This window comes from Squalius cephalus (assembly GCF_949319135.1).
Source record: "Squalius cephalus genome assembly, chromosome: 1".
Classification (NCBI taxonomy): Eukaryota; Metazoa; Chordata; class Actinopteri; order Cypriniformes; family Leuciscidae; genus Squalius; species Squalius cephalus.
In genome coordinates this window covers 22,449,767-22,469,559 of record NC_137122.1, presented here as the reverse complement: position 1 = coordinate 22,469,559, position 19,793 = coordinate 22,449,767, and the positions used below count along the sequence as shown (strand labels likewise).

Here is a 19,793-nt window from a genome sequence, read left to right as displayed (position 1 = left end):
CGAATTCTAACCGGAAATAGTAGACCATCCGGGTATCTTTGGAATACTCATTTCAACATGCTACGATTTGGGACGTACTAATTCTAGTTTCGCATACTATTTAGGACGGATAGTATGCGAATTGGGACTCAGCATCAGACTTACTTTTAGTTATTTTAGCCTCATGCTAACAGCACATAATCGCTCTGAATTCAGGAAACACACAAACTTATGTCACATTCTTTTATATATATATATATATATATATATATATATATATATATATATATATATATATATATATATATATCAACCTGCAGAACTCATCTACTGATTTTAAAATTACATTACATGACATTAAAATTATACGTACTGCTGTTTTAGAATTTTTCAGTTACACCCAAGTACGTAGTAAGTACGTCTAGCAGTTCTAAGAAATACACACACACACACACACACACACACACACACACACACACACAAACACACACACAAACCCTGAATATAATATGGGGAACTTGATTTACTTAATTTATTTACCTCTTTGCAGAAACCTTTCTCTATTAGTTCACCATTTATTCAAGTTAAAATAACAACATTGGTAAAGTTTGTGAAGATAAATCTACAATTTCGGCCCACACCAATAATGATGAAAAATGTGTGATAATGGAAAACATCTGGCAACTTTCTGGGAAGAATTCTCTTTTTCACTCCCACCCCTCCCATATAAAGGAGGTGAAGAAGGAAACAAAGATCGTACTTCAATCTTCCAACAAGGAATTCACATGGGGTAAATATAACAGCTACTCTTTCAGCTTTCATTTATAATGTTTACTTGTATTCATTTAGTATTCGTTTTATCCAAAGCGGAGTACAACAAAGAGACCATTGATCAAAGATTACAAAGTGCACGCATTTTACAGCAGAGGAAAGGGTAAGAAAATGGCTGATTTAAAAAACTTTCTGAAGTAGCTTTTTATTAACCATTTGTTAGATAATTTTACTACATTGTAAAGCAACATTACATGTAACATAAGTGTACAATAATTAGCATATTTTAGTTTTTGATGTTTAGTTAAATTTGCTTGCATGTGGCTTGACTGTTATTTTAATCAGACTAAAACAACACCAGGAAGGCTTACAAAAACTCAGGCCGTATTCACAAAATATCCTAAAGCTAAAAGTAGCTCTTATAGCTTGCATATTTAGGAGAAACTCCTTAAAACTAATGGGCGTGTCAGACCTAATTTTAAGACTTCTAAATTTTTGCTCTAGGAGTATTTCACAAAGCGTTGTAGCACTAAAACCAGCTCTCAAATCTGTGAAATATTAGTCTCCGCCTCAGCAATCCACCCAAACAGACAGAACATCATTGAGTTAATAGGCGATAGAGCTGAACCTTTTCTTCATAAATGCAATAAATATTTATATTTATAGATTTCAATCTATGATGATGATATCACACAAAGGTTCATTTATTGTACATTGAATGATAGAGAATAAAACATTGCGGACATGTTGAAAATAATGTATCATTGTCTGCACTTATAGCCTTGTGGGCAGCTTGAGTGACTTGAGTTCGAGATCCAGTGTTGTGCCGAATGTTGACCCCCGCCAAATGATTACCCCCCTTGCATTGGTAGGTTAAGGATTAGTTGTGGGGGAGGGGTTAGGATTAGGAGTAGGGTTAGGATTAGACAATCAGGTACTGACTTCAACGAGGGGGGGTAATAATTTGGCAGGGGGTCAAATTCGGCACAACACCAGGGCCCGTATCCCTAAAGAATTTTTGTGCAAAAAGTGTCTCCTAGCGGCCAAATTCTAAGAAAATTCTCAGAGTCATGACGTTTTCTTAGAATTTCCCTTAAAAGTGACACGAAAATCCCAGTTAATATAAAAGCTATTCCTCAAGATCCCTAGCACTTAAAAGGGCTCCTAAGGCGAGATCTGCTAAGAGCAGGGAAGAGGACTTTTAGTGGCTTAGGAGTTCCTTTTTTTCTCCATTTTCTGTGTTTGTAGGATATTTGTTAACAAGCCTTCATAAATAGACCAGCCAGCAATCACAGACATTGATAAAAGCTGAGCCGTGTTACCCTCGTTAAGACCACACTGAGTTGTAACGTTGCAATTTCTACTTCATTGAGGACAGCCCCTTGAGATAGGCCATCTTGTTTTCAATGGGGTCCATATGGGAGTGAAAGTACAAAATATGCCAGCTAGGATATTAATATGAGCAAATAAGACACAAATCATTATTTGAACAGGGTGTAATGAGCTTAAGTTTTCACATATTTTAGATTCTAATGTTAGGCTATAACCCCTACAGCTTACTATTCATTTTCCAGATATTTTCTTGAATGTGAAATATTATTTACAATTACAGTCTGCATAAGATTAGAGTGTATAATTATGTTTATTGATTTGAGGGTACATCCTTTGCTCATTATCACCAAAAGTTCATTTTCATCAAACTTGTAGGATCAACCAATCACGGCTTTTGAAATGATGACTCATACCTAGCAACGGGGTCAACCACACCTCCTCACTAAGATAGGATTTTCCGTGCATTCCTTGCTCAGAGTTCACTGAAAATGTTCTGGAATCACTTCTAAGCTAAAACTCCTGGCAAGGAATTTTTAGGTTAAGTTAGGAGCTCTCTGAGAGGATTCTCAGAATCTTTAGGGATACGGGCCCTGATAGACCGTTTGAACGTGCTCTTCCCGAACTTTGTTTTTAAAAACAACATTTGTTGCTTGAATTCTGCAATCTCTTGAGATGCAGACATGTTAGAAGCTGAAAATTAGCTGAACATATACTTGTTTAATTAGTGAAACTTAAGCTGTGAACGAAACCGCTCACTCGTTCACTCATTCACTAATCCCTATATAGTGTATGTATGGCATTTGAGTGCACTATATCTGCAAGGAGTGAACGAAATGAAGTGAGTGAATTCGGATGCAAGCGTATACACTGTGCGTCAGAGAGCACGTTACTTACTTTATAAAATAATATTAATAACAATAACAATCATAATTTATTTTGTAATTATATATACCTCCGTGCCAGCTTTGTGGTTTCATGTTTATCATGCTTACTGTAACAGACCTTATGCAGAGCAGCGCCATGACAGGTATGAAAGTGAGGCTGTGAGGGATAGACTTGCTGTGTTTCCAATGGCATCCGCTGTAAAAAGCTCGTAGATTTACTTACAATTTTCCACAGCTTATATTGTCGGGAGTTTTTTGTCAACTGAAATTTCTTGGAAATATATTTTTCCAGTGTTTCGTGAGCAGAACAATCCAAAAACACATTAAATAACAGTACAGCCTATTGAAGAGATGCATGTCTGTCCCTCACAGCCTTGCGTTCATTCCAATTAAAAATCAAAGATGGCCACAGCTTTCGGACACAGCTTTAGCCTTTTTAAAACCTTTATTTGAATATGGCAACATTATACCTTGTTCTACAATATTTCTATGATTAAATCACTGACAGAGACCCTTCCCCCATCAGCCAATCACTGTGGTCATAGTTAGTAAAGTGTCATGACATCATCCATAGCAATGAGGTCAACCCGCCATTACTCTTAGCTTAAGACTTTTCTCTATTTCTTAGTAAAAGTTGGTCTCAGCAGCTTTGTGAATACCCAGATAGCAACATTGTTTCGGCCCGGATCCGGCCCACATCTGGCACTTGTGGAATACGGATCTGGCCCACATGCAGCGTGGAATGACGGCCCTTGTGTGGCCCACTACTGTTTGCCAGATCTGGGCCAGAAGCAGGCCATAGCAATGCCACATGTCAGCCAAGAGAAAAAGAAATATACCAGAACTGGACCTTATCTGAGCCACAAAGTCTGTGTATATTAAATATGGAGTCATCTCAGCCTTAATAAGCCTGTTAACAAGCAGAATCACTGAAGGAAAGAAGATAACAGAAAAAGAGAAGAGCAGAAACACAAGAACTACAACTGACTTCAGCCACAGCCTTAGATGAAATCAACTGAAGAGAAAAGAAGACATTAAATCTGTGAAGATCTCAGCAGAGGAGGATTAAACAACTCCACAAACAGCATTACCAGCTTCACTTATTACTAACCAGACTGACTTTATTTCTGTCGGGCGTCTACAGAAGTTTTTATTGAGATTTAACAGAGGTTTAACTCTAATGTGGTTCATTTAAAGTCACCATAAGCGTGATTAGTGTTTCCATTAGTTGGGCTCTTAACTCTTTGTATAACTTATGTCTTTTTTGGCTGCTGTGACAGTGTGTTTGTCAAACACATTTGCAGCAGCATAGAAAGCTAAAGTGAAATGAGTTCAGGTGATGATGGTTACCTGTTGATGGTTTTATAATCATCATGAAATAGACTGATTCACTGATGTATTTGGAATCTAACAATTGTGTTGGTCCATTAATATTTTCACATCACAAACCCTGTGTTACTGCAGCAGGAGATCTAGCAATATTATAACAATCAGTTTAAAGCTTTTAACAAACATGAAATCAAAAGATTAGCTTATGCTGCACACACACAGATATCAACAATCAGCGTATGAATCTCAACAATGGTGACAATCACAAATATTTAGATAAACAGATTAATTCAGAACATCACTGAAAAGATACTAATTCACAACAAAAACAACAGCAAAAGATAAAAGCAAATATTTAGAATCAAACAAAATTATAGGACAATTCAGCTGCATAATTTATTCATGTTGCAATGCATGCTGGGAATTTTGCACTATGCTGGTACCCAGCATGCACTGCAGCAAAGTACTTTTGATCACCATTGTTGAGATTCATACGCTGATTGTTGATGTCTGTGTGTGTCGTGTTAAACTGACTTTTTCATGCTCATGTTTGATAAAGTCTTCTAACTTGTTGTTATAATATTGCTGGATCTCATTCTGCAGTAACACAGGGTTTGTGTTGTGACAATATTAAAGGATCAACACAATTGTTAGATTCCAAAAACATCAGTGAAAAAGGTTATTTCATGATGAATATAAAATCATCAACAGGTAACCATCATCACCTGAACTCATTTCACTTTTCTTTGCTGCTGCAAATGTGTTTGACAAACACACTGTCACAGCAGCCAAAAAAGACATAAGTTATACAAAGAGTTAAGAGCCCAACTAATGGAAACACTAATCACGCTTATGGTGACTTTAAATGAAACAGAGTTAAACCTCTGTTAAATCTCAATAAAAACTTCTGTAGACGTCTGACAGAAATAAAGTCAGTCTGGTTAGTAATAAGTGAAGCTGGTAATGCTGTTTGTGGAGTTGTTTAATCCTCCTCTGCTGAGATCTTCACAGATTTAATGTCTTCTTTTCTCTTCAGTGGATTTCATCTAAGACTGTGTCTGAAGTCAGTTGTAGTTCTTGTGTTTCTGCTCGTCTCTTTTTCTGTTCTCTTCTTTCCTTCAGTGATTCTGCTTGTTTACTTATTAAGGCTGAGATGACTCCATATTTAATATACACAGACTTTGTGGCTCAGATAAGGTCCAGTTCTGGTTTATTTCTTTGCTCTTGGCTGACATGTGGCATTGCTATGGCCTGCTTCTGGCCCAGATCTGGCAAACAGGAGTGGGCCACACAAGGGCCGTCATTCCACGCTGCATGTGGGCCAGATCCGTATTCCACAAGTGCCAGATGTGGGCCGGATCCGGGCCGAAACAATGTTGCTATCTGGGTAGGTTTTAAGAGGAAACTCTTACCTAAGAACCTTTAATGCTATTTAGGAGAACTCTTAGTGGTAAGATAAAATGTTTTGTGAAGATGGCTCCTGATTTGTAGACTTTTAGATTGTTGCCAGAATTGACCACAATAGATTGAATAGCTTTTAAACTGACCTTTACCTAATTAATTTACCTATATGTTGAGTAATATCATAAATATTTATTTTCTTTTTCCTCCTTAAATATATTTCCTCTATGCCTCAAGTAATTCGACTGCAATATATAATAAGTAGACATGGGTAAATAAGCTTCATTTATATTTTTCTTGTAATGAGACAGAACTTTAGACAAAGGGTTAAAACAGTCTCTATTGCTGTAAATGTTAGAATATATGAGTCGAACTGGCACAATTTCAATTCACCATTTATGTGTTAAATGTGTGTATATTACCTGCCTTCTTTCTTCTCCCTTGTTTAGTTTAAATAATAATAAATTTAAACTAATTTAAAAGTCTTCTGGAACGGTTCTCTAATTTCTTTTTTCCTGTATGAAACTCCAGATGGCACTCAGTTACAAAACGCATAACACATGAATTCTGTTACTGTCTGAACTCTGCAGTAAGTCAATCATTAATGGTTTTAATTATTATTATAATTATTATTATTATTATTATTAATGAAAATACAAGAATCATAATTTATGTTACACAAAACCATGTTTTTATGCCCCCCCTCCCCCCCCCCCCCCTTTTTCAGAAGAGTTTCTGGTTCTATTATGGAAAATCAAGACATTCTGAGGTAAGTGGCACCCATAAGATAATAAATATTTGTTGCACTAAGAACCAAGCATCTAGGATCAATGCCACATTACTTTAGATGCTGATTTTCTTGCAGAAAAATGAAGGCAAGACAGCGGTTTCATCTAAACGTCCAGTGGACATCAGTGACTGGAGTAGAGATCATGTGAGACAATGGATGCTGGAGATAAAAGTGGACGAAAAAGATGCAGAGATTTTGTATAATGAGAAAATTAATGGAGATGCTCTTCTCCAATTAAAGCAGGCTTATCTCTTAATGCAAAACCTATCAGATAATGCAAAAGTATCGATTTTTCAACACAAAGATCTTCAGAAACAAACGATTCAGCAGCAGAATGACGTGATGACTCGTAACTTGAAGCCTTATCCTTTTAATAGATTTAATGCTGCTCACAGGTACATAGAAAACAGCAATCTAGATGTAACTGAAACCGGTCCTATAGACCTCATACAACCATGCCATGAATTCAAAGCCTTCATCAACACAAAAGAAGAAAAGTACAGAATAAAAAAATACACATCTGAGGTGATTCGATTCGCCGCTGCTTGTTTGAACAGCCGCACAAATGGCACCATTCATTTTGGAGTGGCAGACAAACCACATGGACAAATTCTGGGTGTCAGCATGCAGAAAAGCGATGAATTTGATGATCAACGGAAACATGCAATTAAAAGACATTTCAAATTGGAAAGGCAAGTCGAAATAGCAAAAAGCTGCATTAAACCCCCTCGATTTGTTGAAGTTCTCAAAGCTGACATGACATCTGCAGGAAAATATGTAATTGAGGTAGACATAGAGCCGTCTTTCAAATACTGTCAAGACTTTGCCTTTAGCACATATGATATAGACAAAAATGAAGACGAGAAGCAAGAGCCCACAGCTGAAGGGAAGAAGAAGACTAAGAAGGAGAGGAAAAACGATGAGTCTTTTTTTATAAGAGACGGCAGCAGCAGCAGGAATCTTATTACAGCTAATTCCTCAAAGGAGTATGAGCAATATATTGCAGACATGCCACACAAGAGCCAGTTGAGGAAGGACGCTGAAGAAAAGCATCTCTCTGTAGTGAAAAACTGTGCGCACGGCTCTGAATTGTGTGAGATGATAACTGGAGGGACCCATTCTATGGACAGGTCATACTTTGCATCATACATTGTGGTGGCTAACAAGTCTCATCCTGATCAGCTGGAAAACCTGGATTTCCTTCTTCACATGAAGAATCTAGTAGCTGTTCTGGATTTTGATCCACAATCCACTGAGAACGGCTTGAATAAGATGTTCAGTGTTCATTTACCAGCATTCATAAGGTGTGTTTTCCGTAATGGACGTATTAATGAGGAAAACCCCTCTGATGCTGATCACTGGTTGACTGAGAAAGGATTCTCAGTGCGTGATGTTGTTTCTTTCATGTGCCAAAATGTGCAGCCACACAAGAAACTTCTTGTCATATTCTTGCTGTTAAGTCAGGTGAGCGACACCAAAGACCCTTTGCTTGAAACCTTCAATATGTTTGTACAGGAGCTTAAGGGACAAAAACAAATCTTATGCATCAGTGACAATGAAACATCATACACCTACTGGAAGGAACTCATTAAGGGCCGATATAATATTGACATCTCAAGATGCATTTATGAGCTAAGTTTTGCTGAGGTCAATGGCACCATCCTCAGTCTGTGGTCAGAGAATCGCAAATCAAGCCGGTTTCTGCCTTGTGGTGGTGGCAGTAATGTTGTGCTATCAAAGAAAACTGAGCAATCCCTAGAAACGCTGAGTGTTCTTTGTGTGAACCAGTGTGAAGGAGGAAATGAAGACAAACAGCTACATGAGGAGAACTTTTATAAGGGAGGAAAGGTGTCTTGGTGGAACTTCTTCTTCTCAGAACAGCCTGGGACATTGTCAGTCATCAAACGTGACAAATTAGACTACATAGTCAAAACTATTATTCCAAACATACTGAATCAGAAGAGAGCTTGTGAGTTTTTCAACATCTACCATCCTCCAGGCTGGGGTGGCACTACGTTAGCCATGCATGTCTTATGGACACTGAAGGATGAATACCGTTGTGCCGTGCTGAAGGACACAACACATGATTATTCTACCGTAGCTGAACAGGTTGTGCAGCTACTAACATATGAGACAAAAGAGAAACCTACACGACTTCCCGTTTTGCTCATGATCAACGAATTCCAAGACATTCGCAATATACTAACACTCCAACATCAAATTGAGGAGGAATGTTGGAACCAGAATTTAGTTTCAAAATCTCCACAAGTCATTATAGTCAGCTGCATGAGAGTTGAATCCTGTGAACAGTTTGAAGGAACTGGCAATGCAGTTTGCATTCCAAGCTATTTATCTGAGAAGGAACTGGAACTATTTGGGGAAAAGATGGAGGAGTTTAAGAAGACCAACACAAACACTGAAACATTTTATTTGTCCATGATGCTAAACAACTTTTCATCGAAGTATATTCTGGGCGTTGTAAAAAATACTCTGAAGGACTTCAACTTCCAAGACAAACATGCTCAACTTTTTGCTGTTCTTGTCCTCCTGCATGTCTACTGCAAGAATGCATTGCTTGCTGTCTCTTCATGTGAAGAGTTCCTTGGTCTGCAAACAAAAGCTGAATCCTATAAGGTTGAAGATGCATTTGGGAAGTTTTCCTCTCTTTTGAAAAGATGCACAGTTGATTCCAAAGTGTCCTTTGAAGGCATGATGGTGATTAACTCAAGTATAGCTCAACACTGTTTGGAAGAGCTGTCAACTTCTCATGGAGTGTCAAAGGCAGAAATCACTAACCTTCTGCTCACAACAGACTTATTTTACACTGTAAAAAATAAAATCGTAAAAAAACGGTCATTGACTGTCAGCTACGGCTGCCAAACAAAAACCGTAAAAATAAAGTAAAATATCCTAATTTAAATTAAGTGCAAAAAACTTTTACAGAAATTTTCCTTAAATGTTTTACGGAAAAACAGTGTTATTTTACAGCTATTTCCTGAATTATAACGATCAAACACCTTCATTGTAAAAAAAATCCCATAAAAAACAGTCAAAAGACTGTCAGCAATGGCTACCATACAAAAACCGTAAAATTAATGTAAAATATCCTAATTTAAATAAGTGCAAAATACTTTTACAGAAATCTTCATTAATCTTTTTTAACAGAAACACACAGTTAAAACACAGTTAATTCACATTTTTTCTGATTTTTTACTGAAAAACATGCAGTTAATTATATGCATGATTTGTTGTGACTATACGTCACTGCATCAACAACTACACAGTTACTGTCTGTTAAATAAAGCAACATGCAGCATTTCTACAGTGTTTCTCTGCTCATCCTGGACTGAAGCTCAGGCTCTACTCTTCAACACAATGGTGACACACGAAACACACCATACAGAAACACTTTAAACCCAAACAGAACATTAAACACTATCAGATCTCAGCATCTTCACTTATTACAATCCAGACTTTATTTCTTTCATACTAACATTCTTATTGAGAATTAACAGAGGTTTAGAAGTTGAAGCTTTATTGAAAAGAATAAAGTTTGATGTCACCATGATGGAGATTAGTGTTTGTTTTAGTTGGGCTCTTGACCTTTTAGTGTTTAGCTTAAGTTTTTCTCTGGTTGCTTTAACTGTGTGTCTTTGATGCATGTTATGGTAGGAATCCAAGAGAAACTCAGATCAGATGATGTTGGTCTCTTTTTAGTGATAATAGTTATCATGTAGTGTCCTGCTTCATTGATACCATCTGAAGTGTAATTCTGATTAAGTAATTAAATATTAGTTGTTCATTTTGCATGATAAACTGCTATAGAAGATCATGCAGTGCTTTGATACTCAGATTTTATGTAGTCATTATACAGAAAATGTTTTGACAGGATCACATAGACTCACTCAGACATCAATAATCAGCGTATGAATCACAACAATGGTGACAACGAAAAGAAATCTGAACTACTATAAAGTCACAAAAAGGCTTTGTTGGTTGTCACCATTGTTGAGATTCATATGTTGATTCTTGATGTCTATACTACAAAAAAAAAAAAAATTAACCAGCTCAAAACTTTTTCCATATAATATATATATTTTTAAATTTCAGAATATTACAATATTGTTGCCAAGGATCATGTGAGAAATTATGACATTATAGACTTTGTATAAAGCTAAATTCCATCTTCATATTATGTAATCTAAACTAATATATTCAGAGATTTGGCTGTCATATCAGTGAATCAGATCATCACGATGACTGTAACATCACTGATGAATGACCAAGATCATCTGATATTTCTCCTGCATTTATTGCTATAACAAATGTGTATTAAATACACAGTTAAAGCAGCCAGAGAAAACTAAAGTTAAAAACTCACGGGTCATGAGCCTAACTAAAGCAGACACTGATCTCAATCATGGTGATATCAAATTTATTTTAAAGCTGTCAGCTGCGGCTGTCAAACAAAAACCGTAAAAATAAAGTAAAATATCCTATTTTAGAAGTGCAAAAAACTTTTACAGAAATTTTCCTTAAATGTTTTACAGAAAAACACTGTTATTTTACAGCTATTTCCTAAATTATTACTATTGTAAAAAAGTATATGCATGTGAGAAATTTTGACATTAAAGACTTAATATAAAGCTAAATTCCATGTAATTTAAGCTAATATCTTCATATTTTTGACAGTCATATCAGAGAATCAATCCATCATATGATGACATCATCAAAGAATGACCAAAATTATCTGAAATTTTCTCCAGCATTTATTGCTATAGCAAATGTGCATCAAATTCACAGTTAAAGCAGCCAGAGAAAAACGTAAGTTAAAAATTGAAGTCATGAGCCCAACTAAAGCAGACACTAATCTCAATCATGGTGACATCAAATTTATTTTAAAGTTTTTTACACTTTGTTTAAATTAGCATATTTTACTTTAATTTTAAGGTTTTTGTTTGGCAGCCGCAGCTGCCAGTCATTTGACCCTTTTTTTACGATTTTTTTACAATGAAAGTGTTTGATCATAATAATGCAGGAAATACCTGTGAAATAACAGTGTTTTTTCGGTTTATTTAAATTACCATATTTGACTTTAATTTTAAGGTTTTTGTTTGGCAGCCGCAGCTGCCAGTCATTTGACCCTTTTTTTACGATTTTTTTTACAATGAAGGTATATGATCGTGATTATTCAGGAAATACCTGTAAAATAACAGTGTTTTTCAGTTTATTTAATTTAGGATGTTTTACAGTTTTTTGGGGAGCTGACAGTCATTTGACCATTTTATCATTTAACTGTTTTCTTTCTGTTAAATTACAGATTATATTTGTAATTTTACATACATTTTTATGTAATTTAAGAAAACAGAAAAAATACTATATGAAAAATACAATCAATTTTCTGTATAAAAAGTGTGATTTACTGTAATTTGTCATTAATGTCACAATACCTAAAATAACAGCTGAATTTTTATTTTACAGATATTATTTGTAATTTTACAGTGTTTTGAGTACAATTTAAAATTAAAGAAAATGATCGTAAAAAAATCACAGTTATTTTCTGTAAAATTAGGATTTTTTTTTACAGTGTATGAGTACGCTCTGGGGAAACAAAAATTAATGCAGGATGTCCACAATGTGTTGGTGAAGAGGCAATATTCCGCCAAGGATGAAGACTTTGTTTTTTCGCCTCTTATCCAACATATAATGAAAGAGACTCCAGGGAATGAAGAGGCTGTTCTCCTCAATGCAGCAAAGTGCCTCAGAGAGGATGCAGTAATATTCCAGCTCCTCGCCAGGTACTATTACATCAAAAAACAAGACTTTAAAGAGGCCAAGTACTGGGCAAAGAAGGCCAAAGATCACTCAAGGGAGGACTCCTACATATGTGATACAGCATCACAGGTACTTCTGTCTGAGCTCAAGCATGCTTTTGATGAAGATGGTGATGATCCCATCAAGCCAGACAATCTTGATAGGTATCTTACATTGGCTGAGTCTGCAGCAGAAGCTTGCAAAGAAACACAACAAACTGCAGACAAAGAGGCCGCATCTCAACTGCAAAGACAAAAGGATTATTACAACACCGCTGGCCATCTCGGTGAACTTCAGACTTCAGCTACCGTCATACAAATACTGCAAAGAACAACAGTAAACTCAGATTTCACTCCCAGCAATTGCCTTACTCAAGTGTTGTTGGGTAAAATTACCATTGAGGATTTGTTGAGAGAGAACCCTGAACTCAAGCAATATTGGGATGTATTGCAAAAGCATAAGTGCTTTCTTCTTCAACTAAAAGACACAATGAAGCAGCATTTTGATTTTTTCACCATTTTTTTTGTCAACTTAGTTCCTTTTTTCGCAGAGGAAGACAAACAAAAAGAACTGACAAAGCCCAAGGTTTCCAGGTACTTTCAACAGTACATTGACCTCTTTTGTAAAATAAATTGGAGTGAGCTGGTCAAGAATGAGCACATTAACCAAATGGTTAAAATTGAGCAGACACGTGAATGTCTGGAGAGAAACAAGGGTGATTCCTATACAGGACTTCTAGAATATTTGAGTAAGAAAGACTCTGTGTCAACTCTGGAAGAGATCATCCAGCAGTATCAATTCATTCTGAATCTCAAGAAAGAGGACAGAAACACAATGGACACTGTCAACTTTATATATGCCAATGTAATTCTTTCTAACATCAACCATGAATCTCGGTGCATCACACCCTACCAAGACCTTTGTGAATTACTCTTTGAAACAATCACTCATGCCGTTGAGACTTTGCCATTGCGCTACATCACAGTTTTGATGTTATGGCAAGAGGAGAACAGTGAATTACCAACATTTGTGTCACAAATTAAGAAGTCATACACAAAAGAGCTGAACCCTGTGTCTAATGGAAAGAGAGCAGCGGTTCATTTTTACCAGGGAGGGAAAAAGGTTATGGTGGCCTGATTTCCCACAGGGATATTAACAGCTGGTTAGGATCAGGGCAGAACATCTCAACTCAATGGAATAGTGAAAGAATTTGGAAGCAAGTGAGAGACCGTAAGAAGCTTCGCAGAGTTTCTGGCGAAATTCGCAACAATTTGATCTGGGTCTAAGATGTGAATGTTATGGTTGATCCAATGTTCAGAAGCCAGTTAAATAAAGAATATGGCACAAGAGTGACATTCTTCATCGGATTCTCAATGAATGGACCAGTTGCACTTGACATAGACTTCACATAGAAGGTTCACAATCCTGATCTAATGGATCTGACCAAAATGAATGAGAAAACTCACCAAAGCCCTGCAGTTGTTCCTAGACATTATTTACAGTAGCTTGCTTGATTATCTTACACACTTTCATTCTTCAATCATCTTTTAATAATTAATCTAGAATGTTTTTGGAATTTATTTGTTGATTTTCTGAATATGAATTTCAGAAAAGCAATGGTATTGTGTTATGTGAGAGGTTACTGAGAGTCTGGCCAATGCCAGTAATGCAACGACTTCCAGAGAAAACACCTGTGTTACTTCATTAATATTGTGTGTATTTCTAGGATTTATTAACATTTTTATCTTGATATATACATATTTTACTCATTTATATTCTTTATATTTCATTTACTTTATTTGAATGGCTTGTTTTATAACTTTATGTTCGATAAATAATTATATTTAGCCTCATTCTGCCTTTGTGCAAGTTAGTATTCTCGGTAAATGCTGGAATGAACTAGGTTAAGAAATTGTCTCCATTCAAGGTCTTTAATCCCTCAGGCTTCTTAAGAAGCAGTAAATATCCTTTCCTGTTGTAATAGTGTGGAAAATGTATAATTCATCAAACTTTGTTAAATAGATGAGTTGCTTCTCAATCAGGTGCAGAGAGAGATTGAGCATGATATTGAGAGATGATCCGTACTTCATTAAGGTGGGGAAGGATGGAATATTAATTTGACAGAGTATGGAAATTGTAATTGTTTACCCAGAGTTTAGTCTTTGTGCTTATCGAATGTTATAATTGCACTACTGCCCTGTAATGTATGAGTTTGACTAGAAAGATGTGTTGTGTTCTTTTGTGTTACCGATTTGGTATAAACCATTCCTCATTCATTCCTTCCTTCCCTCAGTTCCCTGTTAATTATGAAGTTCGACGGAAATGGATTCAGGCTATCCGGCGTGATGTTATTGATCCTGTGACGATCTTTTCTCCTTCTCATGTCACCATTCACTAACGCGCCATTGCGTGTGTGTGTGACGCACCAAATGTTCATTTTATTTTCTTTAGCCTTTTTGCCTTTGATTTATGTATTATGAAGTAGCTCCCCCTCTTTGTTTTTTTGTTGTTGTTGTTGTTGTTGTTGTTGTTGTTTTCTGCTTGGTTAATACTTTCTTGTATATTGACAACATTTGTATACACATATATATTTTCTTTCCCCTACGAGAGTTTTGTATGGTATTTTTCTTTAAAAAAAAAAGAATAATAATAATAAAAAAGAATAATCATTAACGCTCAAGTTCAACTTTATTAAGATCCCTTGCGGGCAATTTGTATGCAGCGTAGTAGAAACATAAAATATAGACCACAATATAAAACAAAATAAATAAGAACACACAACAGTAGGCTACATATACATTTAAAATACTAATTTACCATTCTGAGTATTTAACAATCTGATTGCACAAGGGACAAATTCATATTTGTATTGTTTTTCATCTTTTGTAGTCTAGCGAGAGCAGAATAGAGAACCTTGAGTGCAAAAAAAATTGAATAAAACTGACAGACTTCTTTTTGGTATTCACACCAAAACGCAGTTTATTGTCAATAATAGTCCATGTATAACTTTCCACACACTCCACCTTCTCACCTTTAATGGACGTATAGGCTACTGGGAATGAGCTTCAGTTCTGAAATCAATAGTCATATCTTTAGTTTTAGATTCAGCTGCAGACAAGCATCACCACACCATTTTACAAAGTCATCAACAGCTGGACCATGACAAGTTAATTTTTTTTTTCGAAGTTGTAAAGACTCTCTGATCCATTTTCTCTTGCCCGGGTATGTTTTTCTTGACGACAGGAACTCCGCTTCCACAACGATTACGTATTTCCGGTTATTGTGAGAAAGATGATCCTGTTGTGTGTTAAATAGATGGTTATTCATGTTTAATATAGTATATAAACTGTATCGCTTTAAACGTGCGATTGCGTCATATTTCTATGAGCAGTATAACATCCGAAGTAGGCCTATCAGTTAATGTCCTATGTTAATTTTCATAAGTATGAGGACGCTTGTTAATGTTAATCTGAGTTTCACATAAATCTGTTTTGATGACACGAGTGGTTAATCTTTGCTGCACAGAGTGAAATGCGCGCCAGTAATCGGCGGTGCATTTTGGGTAATGTAGTTCATGACTTAAAGCATGTTATGTGTATTAAGGAGAAGAAACTGAAACTGTGAATTGTTACTTTGATGTTGTAATTCCCCTGCATATTAGAAATATGGGACAATGTAAATAACTGAATGATATATTTGCACATGTTGCTCCAGAACAGATGAATTTAACACTGTCCCATTTTATGCTTGCATGTATGAGTTGTTGTATTAATTTAGTTTCATTAATGTTTTATTAATTTTCAGAATTCATAAATCTTATTAATTCTACATAAAAATATGCCTTTGTTGTTATGCATTTTATTAAATGGAACAATTTAAAATACTGTAAAGAAAATACATCTTGTAATATGTGAAGTTTGTGCGAAGCACTCTGAAGAGAGATTGTCGATCCAGAACAGATGAATGTAACACCGTCCCATTTTATGCTTGCAGTAAATACACAAAAGCGAAAAGGCATTGCTGGTGTTTCTCTTTATTTGGGCTGATCCTGTGGTGCGTCCAGCGAACTGCTACACTGTGGCTTGTCATAACATCTGTTTAATGTTTCTAATCAGGTTATTTAATAAATGCACTCCTGCACTCCTCCTGTATGTCAAGTCCAGTAAATGTTTTTATTGCTTTTCAGAATTATTTCAAATCATATTTACAGAAATTTGTTCCTTACAACCAGTTTTGGGTAAGTAAAAAAAAAAAGTAATCTACTAGATCCAGGCTAAAACAAATGTAGTTAAAATTCGAATGGTCCACTTTGTGTTTCTTAATTGATTGTCACCTGAAAGTCATATTACCATACTATTTATTAAAAGACTGTAGGGTTTGAAATGAACTTTTTCACCCACTGGCCAATATGGCAAAAAAATAAATAAATAATAATTACCGGCCATTCAGAACTTCTAATAGTGCTATATATTTATTCATTTATTATAAAATTTGTATTTCATACAATATTATTCAATATGGTTCAATCATCATTATTTAATCATCTTATTCAAACTAAATCCTGTCATCCAGCCATCTCCTCCCTTCCTCTTTCATCCTCATCATTTTCAACAAATATGTATTTTAGGTGGATAGAACACAATATAAATATATAGGCCTACACTTGTCACTTGGTATGCCACTTGGTATTAAAACTTATAATTTTCTTTTCTTGGTTTCCTTCGTTGCTTGGCGGGTCTTTCCTTTTTTCTTTGCCGTTAGTTAACCAAGACAAGTATCGCCACATTATCATGTTTTTTTAATCTTCCTATTGCTTCAAAGCAAATGAACAAGCGCGCAGTTATTTGTTGCGTAGTGACGTGTGTGTTCAAGTTAAGGCGGGCATACACTGTGCAATTTTCGTCTGATTTTGAGCCGAATTCTGACTCGTGCGACTCTTTTTAGGGTCGGGCTGATTTTCAGCTTTGTCGTGTGTCGTTTGTCGTGCAGTGTTCGTGCAGTGTACAGGGAGAAACGAGATGCAATAAACCTCTCCCAACCAGCAATCTGATGATTGGTTGGATGGATGGATTTCTGGCATTAGAAATTTTGAAATTTATAAAATTTTAGTCTCTCCTCGTGACTATATCGCACAGTTGAAGCAGAGCTATGAACCGATTGGCCTAAACTCAGTGTTTTTCCCTAACTGCGCCTGCGCGAAAACAGAAGCTTAACAGTTTCATCTTTAATGCAGCAAGAAAAGGAAAAGAGGGAGATCTTTAAGTTCTGTAGTTCAAATGACGGTTGCTTAACTCCAGTTCGTGTTGCAAAATGGATAAACCACGTCTTCCAAGCCACCTGCGATGTAGAAGCTACCGTGCCTCTTTTAATGATGTTTTATAAACAAAGTTCGGGAGGAGCACGTTCAAATAAGCAATCCAATCTACTCGTCATCAAACAATTATGTCTACCCTAATCAGCATGACAAGAAGTATATATATATCCACACTGTCAACTCACCTAATATTCCTTGACAGTTTTTCAGCATCCCTCCACCACCCCGACTCCTCACTCTTGGCTTAATCTTTACAGCCAGGAATACGGGGGGAGTACTCTGGGTTCGGGCCGAATACCGAGCCCGGAGCACTCTCCTCAGACAGCACGCCAAATACGCATTTATTCTATCTAACTTATTTGTAAGTGTGAACTAGTGAATTAATTTGTAAAACAATGCTCATGTTAAAGGTCCCATGACATGCTACTTTTTGTAGGCTTTAATATAGGCCTTAGTGGTCCCTAGTACTGTATCTGAAATCTCTTTCCAAAAATTCAGCCTCGGTGCAGAATTATAGCCACTACAAGCCAGTCCCAGAATGAGCTTCCTTCAGACAGGCCGTTTCGGTGTCTGTAGCTTTAAATGCTAATAAGGAGGAGAAAGGCGGCGCAAGGTGGAGGGTGGGTGTGGCCTTGACCATCTTGCGCAACGGTACCGTGGCGTGCATGTTTACGTTGGATATAGCAATGGCACGAAGACACGAAGTCTTTCAAGCATTTCAGTTTGACCCAGAATCTGATCCGGATGGAGAAGCAACGGATGAAGAAGTTGCAACTCAGCGGCTCAAGCAGGACGTTTCCGAATGGTTAGTTTAAAATATTATGTCTGGATATGATACTTTATTCGGATGGTTTACAGTTATTATCATGTAGCTAACGCGAACCTACTGTTGCCTTTTCATGAGAGATCTGTAACATCTGTAATTTATCTTATTACAATTACATCATCAAGCTCTGCGATCTTGAAATGCGGATATCGCGCGCGCCGTATAACCAACAGGAAAACGGTTATCCAAATAACAAAGAAGTGTACAACACTCGCGTTACAGTGTGTGTATTCACACACATAACTGCATAGCTGCATAGCTATGTTACAGCCACATTCTACGTGTAACAATCTAGGTAACCATAAACAGTAAAGCAACACACTTATATATCATTAGTTGACTTACTTGTCAGAGGTGTGTAGCTGAGCCAAAGAGAGTGATCCAGACTTTAGTTTCAGACGTTCAGCAAGCCCAGCTCTGTATTGACCCTTCAGTGTTCATTTGTACATCCAATTATTGAGCAATTGTTATGCTTCGCTCGCTCAAAAGCCAAACTAAAATCGCGCGCGCGCGTTCCTACTTCCTATCGCATTTTCTCATGGGCGGAAATATTCTCTGGGCGGGCAAAGCAGAGAAAGGGGAGGTAACATTCCTCCTTATAACGTCACAAGGAGGAGATTCAAGATCAGCGCGATTGAGCTTCCATTTTCTCAAAGGCAGAGAAAGATAGCAAAAGCTCGATTTACACCGATTGAAATTTCTAGAAACTTGGGGACCATATACAGGCTAGGGGAACTCATATTAATGTTAAAAAACCTCAGAAAGTGAAAATTTCATGTCATGGGACCTTTAAACAAACTGTTTTTGAAATAAAGTTGGTTTTAATTTTCTTTGATGACTGATTATTGCAGTGTTCGGACATAGGGCCTATTATATACTGTTAATAATTTTAATTATAGGCCTATAGGCTAATTCATTGTAATCGACCTAAATGTTTTTAGACAATTTTCAATGAGAAGTAAGCTTCTATCTAATCTTCGCAGCATGTCAGTTATGCGGTGATGCGCTATGAAATTATTGCGTGGCAAATTAATTATAATAGCCTATCAATTTAATAATAAAAGTAGCCCTTTCCTAATAATAATAATAATAATACAATACTTAGGCCTATCATTTAATACATGCATTGTAAATGCTAAATAGTACTCTTGATATTGATAGCTGATGCTTGTTTTCACAATATCTCTGGATACACGACATAAAAACGCTCCCTTATAATCACTAAGCTGTCACTCATCTTAATTCATCGTGATCTCACAAAAGTTCTGCTTACCGATTAAGCTGACTGTACAATGAATATCGTATTTAGCCTACATAATGTCTACACTTTTTTGTTACTATAACGAGAGGATT

General features: G+C 36.3%; 1 pseudogene across 1 annotated transcript; it reads left to right on the top strand.

Annotated features, from left to right (window-relative positions):
* The first annotated feature begins 675 nt into the window (after positions 1-675).
* On the top strand, positions 676-13,798 carry LOC307165037 (sterile alpha motif domain-containing protein 9-like; annotated as a pseudogene). The gene is made up of 6 exons (XR_013824087.1): positions 676-769; positions 847-913; positions 6,228-6,285; positions 6,424-6,465; positions 6,562-9,312; positions 12,082-13,798. The product of XR_013824087.1 is annotated as a sterile alpha motif domain-containing protein 9-like (transcript).
* The last annotated feature ends 5,995 nt before the right edge of the window (positions 13,799-19,793 follow it).